General features: G+C 42.8%; 1 long non-coding RNA gene across 4 annotated transcripts in view; it reads right to left on the reverse strand.

Annotated features, from left to right (window-relative positions):
• The window catches only part of LOC137164534 (uncharacterized), a 163331-nt gene that overhangs the window by 46048 nt on the left and 93169 nt on the right, over positions 1-24114 (reverse strand). The window contains exon 1 of one of the 4 annotated variants that reach the window (XR_010923082.1): positions 7132-7208. The exons of the other annotated variants lie outside the window; for them this stretch is intronic. This is a non-coding gene — a long non-coding RNA (uncharacterized lncRNA). Of the gene's footprint in view, positions 1-7131; positions 7209-24114 lie in introns of those variants that run through there. 4 annotated transcript variants of the gene reach the window in all.

Consider the following 24114-nt stretch of genomic DNA (forward strand, 5'->3'; position numbering starts at 1 on the left):
AAGACTTAAATCTGTCACATCAGCTCCGTCCCCAGTGAGTTTGTGCAAGTTATCATTTCTGAAAAATGAATGGATCATTGCTGTTTCCCCCAAGGTAGGGATAAAAGGCCTTGCTTAATAATAGTTATGAAGTGCACAAAAATGTTAACAGCAGTCAGGGAAAAGACCTGGGACTAGAATTTATGGTCGGCTGGCTTGCAGCTCACTAGGCTACAGTGTGCGTCGCTAGAAATAGTCTGTCTCTCTCACAGACTCTCTCCCCCTTTTCCCACATGACATTTTACCTGCGATGCAGGAAAGCATGACAGACCCCCTGAATGAGCAAGTGTCTCACAAGACGAGTAACACTTGGCAGATCTACTGCTCAAAAGTGAATTTCATTGTTACAGCATAAGATATGGGGAAGAGTCCATGCCACCACAGATACTAAATAGTTCAAAGGGTGTGGTGAGGCATTAGCAGAACCCCACTCCCTGCCTGCACTGGGTGGGCCATAGCTGGTGCTGGAGGGAGCAGATGATATATCTGTATAAAAATGGTAGCAGCTGTTGCTTCATTGTGCACTACTCCAGGAGAGCAGCATTAGGAATTTAAAGAGCATGATGTATTTTTTTTTAAATGTCATTTTTGATATTTTAAACACTTTTTAACTACTATTTTGGTTGGTTAGTTTCATTTTAACAAAAGATTGACAGTGTAGGTTAAAGATGATGATAAACCACCCCCAAAACTGAACTTTGCAGGCTGTTTAGGACTAAGCCAGCTGTTATAGAAGCCTATGGCTTTCTGGGAACACATTCAGACCCTTTCTCAATAGTATTTTATCATTTACAAAGCTTTCATTACTCTCTGCCTACAGTATCTCTAGCCCCAATAGTGCCCATCTCTCCAGCTGGTCTAACCTGGCTCACCTTTTGATGCAACATCTCCATAGCAGGTAGTATCTAGGAAGCATTAGTTCGTGCTCTAGAAGTGCTGCCCTAACGCATGATTTACATTGGGAGCAACTCCACTGAGTTACACAAATGCCCCAAGTGTGGCTGGAAAGTTGGATGAATGCAATTGGAAATTTAAAAACAGCTCAACTACCTTCTCAAAGCTATTTAAAATGGAAAAAAAAAAAAAAAAAAAAGTGGGACAAAAGATTGGGAAGGTCAGAGAAGTCAAAAAGTCATGTGAATGGCAATTTTTAAAAAAAATAAGCTGTCTGGGATGTCACTTTAAAATCAGTTTTAGGGCTTTGGTAGGAGCATTTCTCTTTTTAAACAAACGTACTTTTAAAAAGCAAATTAGGAAATGGGAATCAAGTTGCAGTTGGCATAGAAAGAAACAAAACAGCAAAACAAAACAAAAATCAACCATTCACCAATTACTGAAACTTCTCATCTAAATGTTTGTAGTTTAAAAATAGAAATTATTTGTAAATACATGTGCTTTAATCAGTACACAAAAACCAAAGCCAATAATTAAAGGTTCAAAATAAAGGTTTAAACTCAAATGTAGTTTTGCAACTGCTGTTAAATCCAGATTACAAAATTCCTTTCACACAACGCACATAGCATCCTTTGAGACTTAATGACTTTCTGCAGCTGGGATAGTATGAATTTGAGTTCTTTCTGTTCTGAGTTATTTACTTCTAAAAGAAAATTCTCTATGGCAACTGGCCAAAGGGGCTTGTCTCTTTAGTGTGTGAAATGTGAGTAGATAAAACTTGACACCATATTTCATCCCTTCGTCTTCCTTCATGTCTGCATTCCTAACAGTAAATTATGGGGTGTCACTGACCATTTGGGGTGACAAGGAACAGCTTGTTCAAAAAGAAGACCAGGGACGATGGAGAGAGAAAATACTGCAGTGTTTCAAAACAATGCATGAAACTATAGTGGGATTTTGTTTTCCACCGCAGTGAAGAGAAGTTTAAATTGAGCAATAAGTGTGGTTCTCTTTTCTCTTTCAGGAATGTGATATTTATTCATTTTGGTTCAGTTTTTAAGTAAGTGTTTTTTATCACTTTAAATGAAGTCAACGGGAATATGTGTGTATATGATACATACCTGTGCACCCGCACACACGCTTCTCATCTATTACTTCTTTACAGTGACACATTTATCTCAGATATTGAGGGTCTGAGAAAATATGGTAAGCTTCTTCAGCCAAAGCTGGTTATGAAACAGCCAGTCAGGAACATCCCACTTCGAAGTGGAATTTGAGAAACAAGAGACATTCTGGGTAGTGCTTTGCAACTCAGTGAAGCTAAATATGATTTGGTAAGACCGATTTCCCTAAGAATTTCAGTCAGCCAAGGGTGAAACAGCAACCTTGGACATAATCTTCACCCTTCCTGGAGCTCATCTGAATGAATCATCTGTTGCTTTAGCTAAGGGATACTTGACTAGCACTGTGATCATTTCCTTTTGCACCCTGGAGTTGTTTCTAACTTCTGAGTTGAAGTTAAAAAAAATTACAGCTATGTGAAGAAGTACTGTACTGGAAAATTTTGGTTGTTTTTCTTAATTATTATTATTTATTTGTTTAAATGTCTGTATCCAGCAAGACGTTTTTTCAAGAAAAATTGAAAGAAACTGACTCTAAATGATGAAATGAAGAAGAAAATATAAACCCAGGCTGCAGCATGCTATATTTGATGCGCATGGCTAGATAGCTTGTGTTTACATACTGTATTTAGTTGAGTTTGTGCTTCAGCCTGCCCCAAAGGGTTGAGCTTCATTCCAAGTATTGGGTTAATGGCACACTGTCAACTTAGTTTATGTTAGAACGGTCTGACACTTTTTAGCATTCGCAGTGTCCAGTGGCTCTTGAGAACATTCACTTCATGTGGGCTTGCCTTGCTTTACATTTCAGGTACAAACAAGTCACAAAAATGCAAAGCAAAATTCTGCCAATCCCATCATGTTTCACCTGGTTTTGTCAGAGCCACACAAAACCAAGGAGCAGGCTGCCAGTCCCTGAGAAAATCCTTTTGTGCTGCAGGAGTGTGGGAGAGGAGCCCTACACTAGCCCTAAAGTGGCTGATGAGGATTCTCCCAGAGCCTGGAGAGATTTCTGCTGGCCCCACCTGGCCCCACACCCTCCTCCCCACAGGAGCAGGGGTTTATGTCAGGAGTGGCTGGAACAGGCGCAACATTCCTGGGCAGAGAAGTCGAGCCAGAGTATAATGCACTCCACCAATCCCCAGCCTGTGAAATGGTCCCCAGGAGATTGTTCTATCATAGGCATTTGAGAGCAGATGGTTTCTCTGGAATGATTTTGATGCAAAATAATCACCGGAACCGGGTTCAGTCAAAAAGTTTGTAAATCTTCGCAATTCTACAGCACTGCCAAAACTGAAGTTTAAATTATCCAAAAAAAAAAAAAAAAAAGTGGGAATTTGAATATGAGAGAAGTTGTTAATAAGGAGAGATCAAGAGGCCAGATCCTGAAGTTCTTACTCTGTCTTTGCTCAGCCCCTACTGTAGGAAATCTCCCCCTGGAATTGCATGACAATTGGATCCATGAGAATCAAGAAGTGAAAATGACTATAAACAGAAGTGAAAAATGATAAGCCTGGGTTTATTGTCCCCGCTGTGAGAAATGTAAAAAGTAAATAGCATAGGTGGTAAAAAGCAAATTAGAGTTTTAAACTGAATCCTCTCAGCTATTTATTAATGAGAGAGAAGTAGAGTAAATGCTAATATATTGTTTATCCTGAAGCATTTATTTTTACAAGTAGTCTCATGGAACTCAGTGGGATTACGTATTTGAGTAACTACTCACCAGTGAGGGTAAGCGATTAACTATCATCTCAGAAAATGGAATGAAAGTAAGTGATTCTGTTTAAAGCCTATACACAGAGCAAACAGAAAATTTTTAAGCAAGCTACATTCTGAAGCACTGCTGTACAGAAGAGAAAAAAAAAACTAGTTATGTTTTGCCACAATTTTTAAGCAACAATGAAATCCTTCTGTGATGGTTCCAGACAGACCTGCACTGCTAGTCCAGTGTTTGTAAGGTGAATGGAAGATAGCCCATACCCCTCATCATATTCAAGAATGCAGTGTGCTGGACTCACTAGTCCCTACACACAACAGCACTATTTATAATGCAACTGGGTATCAAAGAGCACAATTGGGGCTACACATTGTAGCTGACAACTACACAGATTTGCAAGGTGGGAGGGGAGGCTCCCTAAGAACAACTACTAGGTCACAATCGACCCCAATGGAAAAGAGTGGGGAAAGAAGAAGGGGCAATAGCCCTCCATCTGTGAAGCTGGTCAGCAATGCAAAGAAGGGTATGCTAAACCTCTTGGAATGACGTAGCAGGGGGCACACTGCCCCACACAATTGGAAGCTCCAGAAGGCAGTGTCCTGTACAGAGCTGTGGTGAAAGCCACCACAAGAACACACGGTACTGCCAATAATGTACAAACCACTGTTATGACTAGGCACCAACACGTGAGTTAAGAACAGTATAAGTCAGAGACGGGACCTAGGCTAAAAGCCCAGATCAACTCTAGGCAGGAGAAGTGGGGAGCTGGAAAGAGCAAGCTATATCTCCTGATGCTTCTCCACTGGTCCTAACTCATCAGCATAAGCTAGAGCAGCTTAATGTGTCACTTGGCTATGGTTACTATGGGACCATATATCAACTGAGAATTGACAGAGCACAGGTGTGTTTATCGTGTCCCCTCCCACTCCAATACGTGCCCTCCTGCCCTCTCTGCTGAGCAGAGGCAGTTGTAGGAGTTGGCAACACCACTTTATGCCAGGAGAATCCTCAGGTGGCTAGCTAGGGCCAGATTCTGCCACTTTGTGCCTCCAGAGAGACACGTGATGGAAAGAACAGTGGGTGGGAATCTGGCCTAAGGATGGGAGAGAAGAAGAGAATGCCTGAATAATGAGACAGTGATTCCCACCCCGCAAAACTTTTCAAGATCTCAAAAAAGTTTCCATTCCACCGCCAACATAACTGAGACTTTTTGAAGATTTTTGTGCAAAAGAGAGAGAGAGAGAGAGAACACAAGCCCCTTATGCCAGAATAGACAGTAGGCTGGGGCACTCCTTTGGATGTGAAAGCATGGAAGACTAGGAACTTGAACCAAGGTCTCCTCCACTGCTGCTGAATATCCTAACCACCAGACTATTGGCTATTCCAGAGTCCCCACTCACTCATGTTTTGACCAGAAATGCCATCCTGGACCTGAGAGACTTTTCCTGGCAAAAACTTCATCACAACTGGTATATTCCCAAGAAATGTTTCAGTTTCAATGAATCGGCATTTTCCAATGAAAAATCATTTTATTGAAAAAATGCCAATCAGCTGTAATGCTGGTGTCATAATCTGACAAGCACATCATCAAGCAATGCTGCAGTGGAATAGTCACACAAAGGACAGGCTCAGAGGAGTTCAAGTGGATCTCAAATCCCACTAAAATCAAAATAGCTTTTGAAAAACCCAGGGCTGGATCTGGAGACAAAGAAATGGTTTATCAACTCTAAAATGGGGATTTGGCAATTCTAAGTCAACCCTTTAACAAGATTTCAAAATAGTTGGTTTTGGTTTAGTTTCCTCTTTTAAAGAAAAGTATTTTTAAAAGTACTCCTCAGCAGACTCTGAGAGAGTTCACATGAGATGTTAAAATGGCTAACAAAGGGAAATGGCACTTTAACGGTTGAATCACAATATCACTCCAGCGCTAAGGATTTAAGGCAGTTTCTAGAATAACCCTGATTTTGGCTCTCTGCTAATTTTCTTAAAAGAGCTCCTTTCCACGTAATAGGCCAGGTGTTCAGCTGGCATTGCGCCACCGATTTCAATGGAGGCTCTCTATTTAAACCAGCTGATGATCTGATCCCAGCCTTCCTCATGCTTAGTCCCTCCCCCATGGAAATTTTTCAGAGGCAGAGATGAACCAGACAAGCTGTTTGTGAGTTATGAGGCTTTGAAAAGCGGTGGGTTTTCAAAGTTCTGAAAATTGTTCGGTTTTTTTGTTGATCCACTCAGAATTCCAAAAAGGGGATGATCACACAGCGAACTTGTTCTCTGCACAGATCCTGTCAGGGAACAGGCACACAGAACCAAGCTTGACTGCAAACATTTTTAAAGGTGTTGTCTGCATTCATTAAGTCTGATGCAAGTCACAGGCTTCGTCCCACATCATCTAACATTTTTTTTTAAAAAAACAACAGTATGCTCCTACCCCCTTTGTTGCAAAAGGCCTTACAAATACTAGACACTAGGGTCCCAATCCTGAAAAAACTTATACACATGCTTAATGCATGTGAGTAGTCCTGAGAAGTTCCCACTGACTTCAGTGGGATACTCAAAGGTGTAACTTACACACATGAGAAAGTCTTTGCAGAATTGGGGTCTAGGCTTGAAAGTTTGTCTGGTGATTTTCCTAAATATTACAGATTATACACAGTCCCTCCTGCTGTGCTTCTGACCACAAAACTACAAGCTCACTCCTTCCCACCCACCACCAGAGCACCCATCTTCAATTCTTGTTCCTGATAGCTGGTGACTTCACATTCACACCGCTCCAGGAGACACTGATATGACGATAGAATATTATAATTTGAAGGAAAGAATGCGAACGTCTGTGGACCTGTGAGGCTGCTGTCCTTTCATAGGAAGATTCAGGGAGAGTATCATTCAATCCAGAACCATTATGACTCAAGGAAAACTAAAGTGGTAATTCATCCCTCTTGTAACCTGAGGACTGATCATTCTCTCAAATGTATGCACGTCACCCGCATTGGCTTCCATTGGCAGGTCCTCATAGACTGGGAGAATTAGGCCTTAAACATGGGATTTTCAAGGCCGCCAATGGGATCTGGATGCTTAATTTCCATTCATTCCTAATGGGAATTGGGCATCCAAATCCCTTAGGAAGCACTGAAAATCTCAGCAAAAATGTTTTAACTTGGTCAAGACCTACTCTCTGAAGGACCAAACTTCTTATTCTTTATTATAGTCATCCTTTATTTACAGACTATTTTGTACTTTAATTATCAAAGATGTTGCTGCAGTAGCATCCAGAGACCCCAGTCAGGATCAGTGCCTCATTGTGCTAGGCACTGTATAAACATATACAGAGACTATAACCCTACCAACAAGCTTACAACCTACCATGTTTCCTAGCAAACGATGTTTGCAGTTGAATCATCTTGTGTTGGATGATGGACTTTCAGCTGCCATCACTGAGTCTTCACCACAAGAGCTGAGGAATCAGAAGAGGCCAAACACCATTAAGATATGTATGGTAAAAAATCACAAGAGCTGATCTAAGGGGATGTCTACACTGCCAGGGGCATTGTCAACAGTGCAGGATTGATTCTGCAGAATTGATTGAGCGGCAGTGGACACTTGCCCAATCGACCCAGAAGTCATCACCATTAATCCACTCCCGCAAGAAGAGTAACACTGCGTTGACCAGAGGACACTTCCCGTCAGCACAGCACAGTGAGGACACTGCAGTAAGTAGACGTTAGGAAGTCAATGGAAGATATGCAAGCTACTCTACATAGTTTTTGCGTATCTCTCATCAACTGCCGCCGAAATCTGCCGGCAGTGTAGATCAAGCCTAACATTCTTTGCAAAAACGAATGGTGGGTGAGGAGCAGAGTCCTAACCTTTATAAGTGATTATTTTAAGGGACGGATATCCTGGCTCAAACTTTGTAGCACCTTACTCCACAAGAGGGCCAACTGAATTTCAAGGGGATTACTTATTCTTTAAGGAATTGCTGAACGTAAGGATATCTGAATAAGATCCAAAACTATTTGTCATCAACAAAAATCCAAGACTAATAAAACCCCATTGAGCACTAGTCTAGCTTCTCCCACTGTGAAACAATTTACAGTATTGCTTTTTCAAAGAGCAAATATTTCTGATTTAGCCACATTCATGTTTGATCCTTTTCAGTTTGTCTTTTATTAGCATCTGAAACGTCTGACTAATTTGTCCTCGGTTACTTAAAACAAAAAACAATTCTTAAGCTCAGTGAAGATTCTCTGTGATTGATGCCAGTTCTGAGATGACCACTGAGCTCACAGGCACAAAATTACACTGCCACCCCTCACTCTTTGCTGTTATAATAAGACCAGACTGCCAGAAAATTAAAAATATACTGCAAGTGTTCACAAAAAAGACTCATTGCAATGGTATCACTCAAAGAAAGCTTGCTTGCCTTGAAAATGCTTCCCCCTCAGGTCCATTTCCAACTGGAGAGGCCCTCTGAGATGTCCTTTCTTTAAAATGGGGAAACTTGGGAAAAGGAAGAATACACTGCTTTTCACCCCTCGATCACCAGTTCAAATACAGTGCAGCTGGACAGAGACCAATTGTGAAAGCCGCATGGTGGTGGTAGCGATTCCAGATTCAGTTCCTGGAAAAGTGTCTTCATCTCAGAAAATGCCACCTCAATTAGCCCAGATTAGCCCTCTTGTTGTCAGCCTCTGCAGGGATGGAATGGGGTATGGAGATTGAATTGCTATCTCAGAATGTGTCACAATCTTATTTCTGGAGGAATAAAGGTGGAGAATTGCTAGGTGTTCCCCATAAAATTCCTCTTGCTGTCTGGGGTGAAGCGCCAGAAGGTCTTTTCTCAAAGGGACTGTTGGCTTCTGAGGTGAAGGCTCCATAGGCTCAGGGATTTCTGCTACTGCCAATGAGGAAAGCGATCCCCAGTACTGAATATTCAAAAGTAGGGAGTTGGTGGCAAGAAGGCCGGGAAGTGGCCAACTTCTGGGGAAGACCTGGCTGAGGAGGTTGCAAATGGTCTTCAAAAGATTTAAAGGTTTAGATAAATAAATGGTCTGTTCTGTATTTTCACTGTTCTGTGCCTCTAATATCAAAATAGGCCTGTTCAGTTGCAGAACAGAAACACAGGCCCAATTGTACTCCTCCAGGCACTGCATAGTGTCTATGCACACATCAGGCATAAAACAAGCTTATAGTAGTACCTGAATAGAGTGTGGTCCATGCCTGTTTTAGGTGTGCAGCCACCACGTCATGTAACCACAGGTAGCAGCTAATGTTACAAGACATGTCGGGAGAACATCAAGCTCCTATGTGAATTGACACAGGATGGTTTTTCGTGTGCGCACCCATGCATACATACAGGGGGAAAGGCTGAGAGTTAGGACTTCCTTGTAATGTGATCTTTAAAAAAAGAAAAGAAAAGGCATCCAACAGAACCTCACTAATCTGTGCAAAAGAGAAGAACATCTAGTGTGGGTTGCTGAGCTTTGGGGACTAGCAAGAACTGCCTGGGGAGGAGCAACCAGTATCAGTGGCAAATTATAAGACTCCTATCTTGCTTTGGGACATTACAGGGAGGGGAGAGGCAGTGGTGTAGTGATCCCTTAGTGGCCTGCAGAGCTCATGATGTCACTCACTTTTGACTTGCCAGTGTCTGCGTCACAGGTCCACTCCCTCGTTGACCTGTGTTTCAGTAAAATGCAAACCCATATAAAAAAGAGGCAGTGTTTACCCAGTTTAGCAAAGCCACTTTCATTTATGACTCCTGGAAATCCAGAATACAGCAGATAGCCTATAACTAGAGCAACGAGATCAATGTGAAATAGCTCTACTATATATTGTACGGATGCAAGTAGACAGTTGAGGTAACTCAAAAGGCTATGAGAAGAAAAGTTCAGCTGACTCGGATATGAATGGGTAATGGTGCCACTACGTACCATGTCTAATAGCATGCCATATTATTTCTACAGGGCTTCGGCATGCTCAGCCGCTCTGGGCACAGTATTCTTACTGATACTCATGCTCTTGGAAAGGTAATGTCCAGTTTTATTCAATCACAAAACTCCACCAGCCCAATACAATGAACAGCAACATCCAGAACAGATATCTAACGGATTCAGCAAAAAAAAAACTGCACTGGCAACAATGCAACCCAATACTGCAGTTGGATCCAGGCAATCAGTGCCTGCACCCATGTGGACCCCTCCTGCAGTTAATGAGGCTGCATGTGGACACAATCATCCACCCATGCAGTCCAGATGCAGGCTCAAAGTCAATGTTAGACACATAATCCTTAAACAGCCCACCATCCCAAAGCATATGGGTTCCACAAACATACTATAAGCATATAATTAATGCGTCATCCGTAGGACAAATAAATATTTTTTAGTGATCATAATCTTGTAGCTGCCCACCGCTACGCACATCCTACACCACCACTGGTGTACACTGCAGTACCATACGCGGAGCAACAAATGTGCAAGTGAAAGTTGCCTTAAGAAGCTTTAAGTCGCTCCGGTTTTCTTGCCCTGCTGTGAGAAAGTATCACACCAGGTAAAGGATGGGGCCCTCACCACACCCCATTTTTTGGACAGTGCACACAGAAAATGAGCAACTATTCCTATGCAACATATGCACTGCTTTGGTCCTGGGACTCATAAAATGGGACCATTTTTATGTCATTTACACCCTTTTTGATTTTTTAGATGGGATAATTCCACCACACCACACACCAGATGGAATCGTCAGGCACCAGATGACTGAGACCCAAATTAACACCTATGCTACAGTCTCTGAGTGCTACTGTCACAGCAGAATTAGTGGTCAAAACCAGAATGGAGCTCACATACCTTGGAAATAGCTCAGCTAAGAGCTCTCAACTGAGAGAAACTCTTGACTCAGGAAACAGCAAAGGGAAATCAATGGCAATCTTCCAGAGTACCCTTGAAGATGGAGTGTAATAAAGGTTAGGTGTTGTCCTTCTCCTGCTACTGTGTGTTGGGATTTTTCAAACAGAACTGGCAAATGTTATCCTGACTCTGACTAATGATGGTATTTCTCCAACAACAGCTGATGAGGAATCCCAAGGCCCATACATTTACAAAGCAGAGCCAGTAGAGGTGTCTGCCTGTCTGTGGGGTGAGAAATGTATTCACCACCTTTTCGATAGGAGTCTGAAATTGTGCTCAGCCAAAAGGTTCAGGGAGTATTTTTGATTCAAAGGCAAGCTGTTTCATGAACCCCACAGCGTATTTGAATAACTGGACTGCCAAAGGAGTTTCAGGCTGCTCGTAGAAATGTTCTTGTTAATATACCTTCGACCATGTACTGCTGGGCAGGCTATAGCTAAGTACTGCTTGCATCAGCTTATTGAAAAGCCCACAGCCTTATAAGCTGCAAAGTTTTTTTTTTTTCCCACGTAGAACTGGGAAGGAAAGAAACTTCAGCTGATGCTGTGCTGACAAGTGTGATTTCTGAAAAAAGAAGTCGTGACCCATCTGTGCCTAGTATAGTCCACCTGACCCGTTTGGGAGAAGCTGCTGTCTTTGCAGCCTGCCCTGACCTTGACATTTTCAGGCGGGCTACCCTAGGCACAGACGGGTCACAGAAGTCTCATAGCAGTAACAGAATAGGCCGCATATTTAAAAACAAGTTAATCATTGCACCCTTTGTTCCTTTCATAATGTTTGTAAAATGCACGTAAGTTGCACTCGTGGTTGGGGGAACCCGTCATTCCAGCTTCACGGCAGGGATGAGGAGGGTGGCAGGGGGGACGGTGTTTGAACGTATCCTATCCCATCAGAGGAATGGGAACTATTTTTTTTGGTGTGCACTGTTCCTGAATTCAGTATAATGGTACTTTACATTCCTCTAGCACTTTGTACCCAAGAATCTCAAAGCACTTGACAAAGCACTGATGAATGTAACCTGATGAATGGAATGTGGTATCATCACCCCCATTTTAGAGATGAGGAAATGTGCAAAGATGCTAAGGCCAACATTTTCAAAATGGGATATCTAAAGTTAATCATATTTAGGTACCTAAAGAAGTAGCCAAAAATGCTGAGCAGCCATTATTCCCCTCCTTGCCCCCGGCTGAGGTCTTAGCACTCAGCAATTTCTGAGTCGCTGACCACTTATCTACATGCCTTATGTATGATTTAGGTACTTAACTTTAGGCCCCCAAGTCTGAAAACGTTGACCTCAATGTCTTCCTCAAGATGACTCAAAGTCCATTGGCAGAGCTAGGAAGAGAACTCAGACTCAAGTCTTTTGTTTTAGTCAAAGACCTTGCTCCTAAACATTTTATTTACTCTTTTGGAGGCACAGGTAATAACTAGCATAAATTAGGGAGGTCTGGGATCAGCACCACTACCCATCCCCCAAAAATTTCACAGCAAGGGAGGGAGAACAGATCAGATATCCAAGAGAGACAGAGGACTCCCTTGGAGAGGGCTCTGAGTTACTACAGAGAATTATTTCCCAGTAGTCTGGCTCATGGGTCTTGCTCACATGCTCATGGTCTAACTGCTCACCATAGGTTATATGTCTATTACAAGGGCGGGTGGATGAGGTTCTGTGGCCTGCAATGTGCAGGAGGTCGGACTAGATGATCACATTAGTCCCTTCTGGTTAGGGTGACCAGACAGCAAGTGTGAAAAATCAGGACAGGGTTTGGGGGATAATAGGCACCTATAGAAGAAAAAGCCCTGAATATCAGGACTGTCCCTCTAAAATCAGGACAGCTTGTCACCCTACTTCTGGCCTTGAAGTGTATGAGACCCTGCCCCCTCATGAACATCCAGGAACAATCAGTTGCACACATACAAAATGGGAAATGACACCCTAGGAAAGAGTACTGCAGAAAGGAATCTGGGGGTATAGTGGATCACAAACTTAATATGAGTCAACAGTGTAACACTGCTGCTGCAAAAGAAAAATAAAAAAATAAAAAAGCAAACCTCATTCTGGGCTGTATTAGCAGGAGTGTTGTAAGCAAGACACGAGATGTAATTCTTCCGCTCTACTCCTTGCTAATTAGGCTCAACTGGAGTATTGTGTCCAGTTCTGGATGCCACATTTTAAGAAAGAGGTAGACAAATTTGAGAAAGTCCAGAGAAGAGCAACAAAATGATTAAAGGTCTAGAAAACATGGCCTATGAGGGAAGATTGAAAAAATTGGGTTTGTTTAGTCTGGAGAAGAGAAGAATGAGTAGGGACATGATAACAGTTTTCAAGTACATAAAAGGTTGTTACAAGGAGGAGGCAGAAAATGTGTTCCGCTTAATCTCTAAGGATAGGACAAGAAGCAATGGGCTTAAATTGCAGCAAGGGCAGTTTAGGCTGGACATTAGGAAAAACTTCCTAACTGTTAGGATAGTTAAGCACAGGAATAAATTGCCTAGGGAGGTTGTGAAATCTCCATCACTGGATATTTTTAAGAGCAGGTTAGACAAACATCTCTCAGGACGGTCTAGATAATGCTTGGTCCTGCCATAAATGCAGGGGACTGAACTAGACGACCTCTCAAGGTCCCTTCCAGTCCTATGATTCTATCCTACTGCCTGGGGACCTTGGAAACAAAGATCCCCCCCCAAATAATACAGACATGTTGAGAGGATCCTAGAAGAACTGTGAGAAAAGTGGATCAATCATTCCTCACCTGCTGCCGCAGCTCCCTACACAGATAAACAAAATTTCAAATACTCCACGAAATTTTCAAAGTAACAGGAACCAGGAGACATTTTTATTTTGGATAACATGGAATTTCAGATAACTGAAGCTGAACTGTATTGTGTCCCTAGGAACACAAGAAGTGAAACATTTTCATTTGAACCATTCATCAAAATTCCAGTGGAGGTAAGCAGTGAATTGGAAGAGCATTGTTGTAATCTCACAAATTGTCAGTATCTACAAAGTATCTACTTGTTCATGAATCCACACTTTATCTCTCATAAAATAGCTGAGACCTAGATTGGTCTAACATGGATTCTTCATGAGCTCCAGGACCCAGGATGGATGAATAGCTGGACATTACCTGGGGCAAATGTAATACTGCAGTGTGTCATATAATGGCTGTGCCCCTAGACATTAACTAGCATGTACCTGAACACACCTGTCTGGTAAGCAAATGTAAAATGAGTTTCCTGGGTGGGCTGAACCCAGCTCCTTCATATCTAAATGCAGGAGCCTCTAGCGTCTGAGCTAAAAGATCCAGCTCTATTAGCCAGCACTCTAGCAGGCTCATCAGTCTCTCTATGTGGCCCAGCTAGTAGAGAGACAGAGCGCCATGCTGAGTACATCTGCATTACACAAAAATGGGCCTGACCTGCACCACAATCTTTGTATCCAGTGTGAACACCAGAGGTGTTTGGAACAGAGTTAGCCCATCATATAGCCAGCTGAACAATTTAGCTCCAATTCTGACTTCAGATTCCAAATCTACAGAGTGTTCTGATTCAGGATTTAATTTGGGCCCATCCCTACAACAATAGCAGGAACAATTACAGTCTCTGTACTTGAAAGAGATTAGGTACCACTCTCTTCACGCACCCCTGAGTGCACATTGCCTCAAAGATGGCGCAGCCTGCAAACTCCCACCAGGACCTGGGGAGCTTGGGGAAGAGGCACAATCCTTCACCACACTCCTAGCGATGCAACTCCACATCACCTCCCCTAATGTGGCTAAATGCCATAGCCTATCCTGCTTTCATAAGCACGAGCAAGATTTTGCCTTGGTCTCTCTAGTTTCTTGAATATATCAGATCATAAAAGTGAAAACTGGATCCTCACGCTTGTTTGCTTGTCTGTTTTCTGCTTTGTTTAGAAGGGAACCTGAAATGGTTTTTAACGCCAATTAATGCGCAAGTATACAGCAGAGTACAGGGAAAAGAAAAATGCCTTCAATTTTCCATCAGGGCAAAAAGGAAAAGGGAAGTATCAACAACTTTTTCCTGTACTGCATCCAAGAGATCAAGGCCTGTTTGTCACCAGATCCCCCCAAACTTTTCCCCCAGTGAAACTCCAGAAGCATGTATGTAAGCAAGCATGTCAGGACTTGGAAGGGAAGCCAGTACAAGAATAACTAGCGTAGTATGAGTGTTCCACATTCATGAACATCTTGTGTTACCAAGATAAATGCAGCTACAAGACTCACCCTTGTGCATTCTTAACCCCTTCACTGTAGGATGCTTTCATACCAAAAATAAATAAAAAAAACCTCTCTCCAGGAAGGGATACTTCTCATAACTGGAAATTACGTATCTATAATACCAACACAGCCGCTCTCTTTTCAGACAGCCTTGTTTTAAAGGGTATCCATATAACTAATGCTGTTAAATATTTGCCAGCAAACTGTAGTGATATGATCAAGGGAGTTAGCTTTCCAAGATGCAAAGCATTAGGCTAGCCCTGCCCAGATGCCAAAGCATGAGGTTAGACCCTCCAAAAATGTTCAGAATTGTAAAAATGAAGATACACATAGTGCTTCCAGCTCATCTTCTAAAATCTCGGTACCCTGCAAGAGTTTCATTCCTTAGACTCTGGGAATGTAATCGTTTTAGGAATTGTTGTCAATAGTAATTTCTGGCAACTGTACTCGTTGCGGGGACAATAGCAGTGAAGATAAGCTGCTCTAGCCATCTTTCTGACTTCAGAGCATTACAAAACTAGCATTTAAATTCTCTGTCCCAATGTATTACTAATTAGAACCTTAACTCAAAAGAAATGTTTTTTGGTGCAATCAATAATGAAAAGGGAACATACACTATTATGCATGCACTTATCCCCAAAGCAAGAACTTAAAATAAAAATTGAAGCAAACTTTCAAGAAATGTTGACGTTTGAATGCATTTGGGTACTTATTTTTTGTTCTTAACATTTGAAAAGCAGAAGCACTTAAATACACTAAGATAGCCTGTTTTTCTGACCCAATCAGAAGTAAGGGAGAGGAAATCTCACAACAAAGTGTATTCTTGTAAACTTTCCAGTTCATAGTGCTTAGGGGACAAAGGATGGTCTTGTGGTTAAGTTTCTACTAGGTCTTAACAGATGTGAGTTCAGTTCCCAGCTCTCCAGGCCCTATTTGTCCACTGGGGGCAATCATATTTCCATGCTTCACATGGGTGCAATGGGAATAAATCCATAAATACTTGGGAGGTGAGACACTCTGATATTGTAGTGAGTTGTGGGCACATAAACATCTAACTACTTAAGACTGTGGTCAAAACACCTGGCTTAAAAAGCTATTACAACTTGGTGCAGGAGGGTGTGACAGGCAATAGTGGAGGCAGCCAAATGCCCAATTTGTGGGTTGTGGTCAAAAGTTTGAATGCTCTAATGTCCCCTTATTTTCAGATCACTTTTTCAAAGAGAATAATAAGTGGCAAACTGGAAAATTGGCACACAGAGTGGGAAAAGCATCGCACACATTATTTGTAAAGGCCAATTCAACCTTTACCGGCAGTTCTCATTTAGGTCCAAGCACACAGGTTGAATCTTAGTTTGAACTCTTCACCTCCCCTTGGGCACGCTTCCCCACTAAATATAAACCAGGCTGCTGACGTGACTGCAGCTGGCATTAACCTTTTCAGATGTTTTCTACACTGTCCTTGTTTTTGTTTACTATTTTTAAATCGGGAGAAGTTCTGACCTAAGCAGCAAAGCTATATCAGAAACACACATGGAAGAAAAGTGAAAGAAACCATTCTGTTGTCAGTGGGTGTAGCACCCAAGATTCATGGAAAATAAATGACGTGATCAGCCCACACTAATTTGAGATGGCAATGTTAATTTGCAATAAGAAGGGTGATTATATCAGTCCTATAAATGCTAGAACCTACTCATCTCTAATCCTTATAAAAATAGAGCTGCAGATGGAACCTGAAAAACACCTTGTCGCTGGAGTTCAAGGTGTTATGTGAACTATTCAGAATTCAAGTTACTCCAAATATGCAGCCAGCTAGAGACAAAAATTGCAAACTAACACTGCAGACCTAAGGAGAGATTTTAGTTTAAAGATTGTGCAATTCCTCTGAGAAGCCTGCCCTTCAAATCAGGCTGTGTACTGCAAATATGGAGTTGCATAAAATTTTCAAAATTATGAGTGTTGACTCATCTGGGACTTCAAAGCAAATATTAATGAAGGCAGAAAAATGTATTAGCTATGGTGAAACAAGAGCTTAAATCTAGCACTGTAAAATATTCAGCTTCTTCATTAAAACAGAAGTGAAACAATAAGAAGCAATGATCTTTTCCTTCCTTTAAGATAATGAGTGGGTGCTGATATTTGGGAATAGATGTTTTACTGCAACTAGATTGCCTAGTAGATATACATAGTTAGCTGGTGTCTGTAAGGTACAGCTTGACCATTTCCTCTGCAATTGTCATTCTCTCTCAGGGATAATTTGATGCTTCAGGGCATAATTCAATCACGAATCAATTGCAGGTTAGCAAGGAACTTTGCCTGGGGGCAGGTGATCCCATGTTTATCAATTGCAGGGTTCTTGCACCTTCCACTAAAGCAGCTTGTACTGGCCACATTCAGTGGCGTACTGTGGGTCTCCGGCACCCAGGGGCCAATGCTTGCATTTGCGGCTCCCCTCTTTTTCGCCAGGGGGCGCCTGTACTGCTGAAGGGGAGGGCATGGCCTACGGGCACACACTGCTCGGGGGGAGGAGCGTGCTGCTGGTGGGGGGGGGTTAACAGCTGGGGGGAGCGACATGGCTGGGAGGGGGCGCTGCTTGCAGGGGCGCAGCTGAGGAGAAGATAGCAGGGGCGCGGTGCTGCGCTGCCAGTCACTGGGGACTAACCAGGACTTGTGTTGGCCAGATCCTCTATCCCCCCATGGGTCTGGCCCATGTTCTCTGGCCCCAAGCAGCGTGGCGGCCGCCTCCCCTCCCCTCCCCGCCCTGCCCTGCCCCGCCCCTCTCCCATGTGGCACTGAAAGGCCCAGATGGCGCTCCATCCCCCAGGCCTGCGCCTGGGGGCCACAGTCTCCTCCCTCCCCCTGTCGGTATGCCACTGGCCTCATTGGTGACAGCATACTGAAGTTGATGGACCACTGATCTAACCTGGTGTGGCAATTCCAAAATTCCTACGAACTGTGGAATCACATTCTGTGGTCCTTATCCTTCCTCATTCCCTGCTGTTTGTGCTCCACTTATTGTGTCACATCTAACATGGGAGCTGTCAGCTAGAGCAATAGGACTATGATCCTGCAGGACCTGCTGCCATAATAGCGGGAGTAGGTAAAATGTTCTTTGTTGCAGGCAGGACTGAGTGGGCAAAAAAACAAGACTGCGGTAATCTGCGGGAAAACAGTAAATCTCACGTCAGTTTTTTCAGCACTGTAAAGCAAATTTCTCTTTTTCTTTTCTTTTTTTTTTAAATTAAGATTTTAATATTTAAATTTAAGTGAGGGATAGAAAGATTTGATGTCTATTATAACAGGAGTTAAAGTATTTTTGACATGGTTTAAACAAGATTTGTTTTATTCTTTCAGTGGTAAAAATTGTGTCTGAATTCCATAAACTGACTTTTTTTTTTTTTAAAGTAGCATGGGGGAATCAGTCTTTCTTGCGGGATTTGTGGAATCTAAGGCTTCTACGTGTGGGAGAGAAATAAAAATGTGGGAACAGGTGGTAGTGGGTATTGCAGGGCAAGACAGGAGTGGGATTTTAAAAATAGTCCGATGCAGGGCTCTACTGTAAACTGTTTGGAGCGTGGATGATTTTTTTTTGTTTGTTTTCTTTGAAGTGCTTAGCATACTAAAAAATGATGATAAAGAAGACGTCTGTACAAATAATTCTTTGCAAAACATATGGGCAGTCAACCTGTGGAATTCACTACCTGAGGAGGCCGTTGAGACAAATATTGTGGCTGGGTTTTCAAAAGGACTGGATAATTTTATGACCATTACCACCACTCAGAGGTAACTATACAATGCATAAGTAACTAAATCTCATGCTTCTGGGCATAAATGGTCTGCCTCCAAATTATTCCCACCCACTGAATAACATTGTGCAATCATTAGCGTGTTTCACAGAGACCTCCCTGTGTCGCATTGGGTATCGGGCACCACAGCTGGAGGCAGGATCTCAGACTAGACAAACCAATGAACGATCACATCTGGTACAGCAACCCCTGTGTTCCTATAATCCCTTTGTTAATAACAAGACAGTAAAATAATTCAGGCAGTAATTCAGTACATGTCAGATTCTGTTTACTTAACTGCTGTTTTAGGTAACTGCTAGTAAATCAAGCCCCTGTGTTTTTTCAGAAAAATTACAGTTGAGTAGTAAATTTATACTGCCTTCCACTCAAAACATGTCATCTGAAGTTCTAAACTAGTGTCAACCGAGAATTTCTGATTTGCCTGCAAGGTTATGAAAGCCAAATACATCAGTTCAGTGAGTCAGGGTTATGTACCCATGGGTTAGAGTACAAATGCTCTGTGCTTGCATACATTGGTATTCCCCCCCAATTGCTTATGCACATTAATGGCCTGTTTTACTTAAACGGTACAAAAAAGAATTGAAATGAAGAGAGAGATGCTTTCTCACACAAAACCAACATTTTCTGATACCTCTTTACATACTTTGAGTAACTTTGCACTAGGGGAGAAATTGATAGAGAGCACTGCATTTTGGAGACTGAAGTTTGATTAGCATTATTTAGACCTGGACTGGTTCCTGCACTTGGTGCAGATTTTGGTGGCTTGAAATGTACAGCCTAAAGATCCCAGTCTCTGGGAAGAGGGAGGAAAGTCTCTGCATAATTAAGCCTTATGCCAACCTACAGAAACAATGGATAACAGCCACTTGAGCACAAATATGAAATCTGGCAGAGAGGGAAGGGGATTATACATCCACATCTCATCAACTGGGCCTCAGTTTAACATGACGCATACTTGTAAACACAAAATAATTACATTTGGGTTTCTCTGTCTATGCCAAGAGAAAAACAGAGAGGATTTTTTGCTTTGTTGACTAAAATCTTAATATGTGTGATACCGGTTAAAGTTCAATTGCCAAGAATGAACAGTGGTGGTTTGAAAAGTGGCAGCAAATATTTTATCTGATGGGCAATATATAACCAGATTTTACACTGTTTAAAATATTGGATATTGCTGGGGCACCAAAAAGGGAGAATTGAAAAAAATGATTATTAGAGGACAAGCTTTATTACATTGACTAAATGTTTGCAATGAAACCAAAAATGACACAGAACTTGCCTGGATTCATGTTTCATTGCAAACTTGAAACTCAGCTCTCGGGAAAGGTTTGCAAATGTTTGAAAAACTACTGAGTCAACCTGGGCCCAGCCTCAAACAAACAGGAGTTACGCTCTACAGTCGAAAGAGCCATGGGAAATGTGCAGTTTCACGTCAAAACCAAGTGAAATGGGGAGAGTTTGACAGTTTCACTATGAATTGTGGGGACTGTTTAAACAAAAACTCAGAGGCTTCCTGAATACAAACAGACCAAAATTGATGGCAGTGTAACGCATATACAAAAAGAAACCATCATGTTTAGTATCTTTACCATAGTATCTGCTTCTATCTTATTGTGTCACTTCTAGACTAAGAGTTACATCCACCCCTGGTTTAATCCAGCTTTCATGGGACCTAAGGTGGTAGAAAAGTCTGCCTGGTGGTGAGGTAGGGCTACAAGTTGGAGGGTTACACCCCACAGGTGGCCAGCAGTGCCCAAAACGTAAATAATACTGGCTCTGGGAGTACATAGAACATGCAGGAATTAAATCAGGAAGGCCAAAGCACAATTAGAGTTGCAGCTAGCAAGGGACGTGAAGGGGAACAAGAAGGGTTTCTACAGATATGTTACCAACAAGAGGAAGATTAGGGAAAGTGTGGGCCCCTTACAGAATGGGGGAGGCAACCCAGTGACAGAGGATGTGGAGAAAACTGAGGTACTCAATGCCTTTTTTGCCTCTGTCTTCACAGACTGCACTGGGCGTCACAGAATGGGAAGGAGGTGAACATCCCGCAGTGCTGAAGGAACAGGTCCAAGACCATTTAGAAAGACTGGACATACACAAGTCCATGGGGCCAGATGCAATGCACCCGAGGGTGCTGCGGGAGTTGGCTGAGATGATTTCAGAGCCATTGGCTATTATCTTTGAAAGCTCGTGGCAATTGGGGGAGGTCCCTGATGAATGGAAAAAAGCAAATATAGTGCCCATCTTCAAGAAAGGGAGGAAAGAGGAGCCGGGGAACTACAGACCGGTCAGGCTTACCTCAATCCCTGGAAAAATCATGGAGCAGGTCCTCAAGAAATCCATTTTAAGGCACTTGGAAGAGAGGAGGGTGATCAGGAACAGTCAACACGAATTCACCAAGGGAAAGTCATGCCTGACCAACCTGATGGCTTTCTATGAAGCAGTGACTGGCTCTGTGGATATGGGGAAAGCGGTGGACATGATATACCTTGACTTTAGCAAAGCTTTTCATACGATCTCTCACAGTATTCTTATCAGCAAGTTAAAAAAGTATGGGTTGGATGAATGGTCTATAAAAAGAATCGAGAACTGGCTAGAGCATAGGGCTCAATGAGTGGTGATCAATGGCTCCATGTCTAGCTGGCAGCCGGTCACAAGTGGAGTGCCCCAGGAGTCAGTCCTGGGGCCAGTTTTGTTCAACATCTTCATTAATGATCTGGAAGATGGGGTGGATTGCACCCTCATCAAGTTTGCAGATGACACTAAACTAGGGGGAGTGGTAGATACCCTGGAAGGCAGGGATAGGATACAGGAGGACCTAAACAAACTGGAGGATTGGGCCAAAAGAAATCTGATGAGGTTCAACAAGGACAAGTGCAGAGTCCTGCACTTAGAACAGAAGAATCCCATGCACAGCTACAGACTGGGGACCAACGAGCTAGGCAGCAGTTCTGCAGAAAAGGACTTGGGGGTAACAGTGGATAAAAAGCTGGATATGAGCCAGCAGTGTGCCCTGGTTGCCAAGAAGGCTAATAGCATATTGGGCTGCATTAGTAGGAGCATTGCTAGCAGATCGCAGGAAGTGATTATTCCCCTCTATTCGGCATTGGTGAGGCCGCATTTGGAGTATTGTGTCCAGTTATGGGCCCCCACTACAAAAAGGATGTGGACAAGTTGGAGAGAGTGCAGCGGAGGGCAACAAAAATGATTAGGGGGCTAGAGCACAAGACGTATGAGGAGAGGCTGAGGGAACCAGGCTTGTTTAGCCTGCAGAAGAGAAGAATGAGGGGGGATTTGATAGCAGCCTTTAACTACCTGAAAGGGGGTTCCAGGGAGGATGGAGCTAGGCTGTTTTCAGTGGTGGCAGACGACAGAACAAGGAGCAACAGTCTCAAGTTGCAGTGGGGGAGGTCTAGGTTGGACCTTAGGAAAACATTTTTCACTAGGAGGGTGGTGAAGCACTGGAATGGGTTACCTAGGGAGGTGGTGGAATCTCCATCTTTAGAGGTTTTTAAGCTGCAGCTTGACAAAACCCTCGCTGGGATGATATAGCTGAGGTTAGTCCTGCTTTGAGCAGGGGGTTGGACTAGATGACCTCCTGAGGTCCCTTCCAACTCTATGATTCTATGATTCTATAGCTGGGGGTTTCAGGGATTCAGCGCATTCCCTAGGAAAGTTTTGCTAGCAGGGCTCTTATGCATCCCACTTCTCAGTAGAAGCTAAGACTATGTCTTTACTATAAAAAAAATAACAAGGCATGTTTTTATATGGTGATATGGTGCTAACTCATGACAGGTCTCTCACTCTAACATCCTAGTAGAGACAAGGCACAGATAGTCATTACCTCAGATAAATCCCAGCTTTTGATATAGATTTGACCTCAGCTAGCTACATCGAGGAACAAACAAAGGGGGAGGGGAAGAGACAACACACACGCAAGGATGAGAATGACTCTCTAGCCTGTGGTTAGAGCACCTTCCTGGCAGGTGGCAGATGCAGAATCCAGTTGCCCTGCTCCAATGGAAGAGTTCAATAGGAGATAGGGAGGAAGCCCTACATCTGAATATTCCATAGTCATACTCACCTGAGAGGAGGTAGATCCTTCTTCAACTCCCTTCTCCTCATCAGGTGAAGGGGGCACTTAAACTAGGGGTTTCCCAAATCCCAGGTAAGTACCATAACTACTGGACTAAAATTTATGAAGGAGAGGATCCTCCTCCTCTTCTCCCCCCGCCCCCATACACAGCTGTTCGTGTGAACTAGCCCGGGGTGGGAGGCCTGCCAGGTCAGACCCCACATGCAAGTTAGGCGGATGAATGTCTGTTCTCCCAGGTTACAATCACTCTGGGGCTTAGCCATAGGGTGTGACCAAAATGTGAAAATAAGGGCACTTTTTTTTTTCGATGAGAAGGAGGGGAGGATATAGTTGCAATATAAGACAAAGCCCCTAATATTGGGACGTCTGGTCACCCTACTTAGTCAGAGATATGCACCCAGATACCTAGAGCAAGGCAGCAAGCAGTGTGTATACCCAGAGACACAAACTAGGTGCTGAGGGAACTTCTTACTGCAAAAATTTAGAAGCTGAATGAGTTTAGGTACCTACTGAGTTCAGTGAGAGTTTTGTGAGCAGCAGTGGAACCTAAAACTGGGATTTAGGCATCTAATCTGGGGTTTAGGCACCTAAGTACCTTTGTGAATCTAAGCCTTAGTCCTTGCAATGCTGAGCTGAGCAAAGCAATGCCTAAATACCTTTAAAAATCTGAGCCTATGTCTCCTACTGCCTTGACTTACTCATTTAGCTGTTCTTTAGTCTCTCTCAAACAACAGCTGGTAGCTGTGCTTTGCCTGGCTTGTTTTCTATTGGTTGACACCTGACTGACAAATGGCTTATGGTAGGGTCTTTTACTAGGAAGAACCCTCAAGCCTAATTTGGCTTCCATTCTTTTCTTGTGCAGAATATAAATCAGTCCTGCAGAAGTCACCTGGACTAAATGGGAGTTACCATTACCTTTGTGGGGAATAATTCAGGTCCTATTCAAAGTGATAGAATCTTTTCACTGACTTCGGTGCGGTTTGGATCAGGTCCTATTTTAAGAGCATTCACTTTATAATATTGACACCAGCACAAGGGAATCAACAAATATGTATGGCCCATTCAGGGTGATTCTGTTGGAAAATATTTTTTCCAGAAGTTTCAAGAAACCCGTACAACTTTTTTTTTTAACCTTCTAGAGTGTTCTCAAAAGCCCAAATTTCTCCTGGTTCTGCAATCTCCTAATGAATACAGTTAACAACATATCAGAGAGAGAGAGATTGCCTTGGAATAAACAATTTTTCCTTGAGATGAGGAACACTTGGTTGTCCTGCCTCGAGGTTCTCAAGCCTAGTTCA

The sequence above is a fragment of the Emydura macquarii genome, unplaced genomic scaffold (assembly GCF_026122565.2).
Source record: "Emydura macquarii macquarii isolate MOO-44397 ecotype Brisbane River unplaced genomic scaffold, CSIRO-AGI_Emac_v2 contig_2676, whole genome shotgun sequence".
Classification (NCBI taxonomy): domain Eukaryota; kingdom Metazoa; phylum Chordata; order Testudines; family Chelidae; genus Emydura; species Emydura macquarii.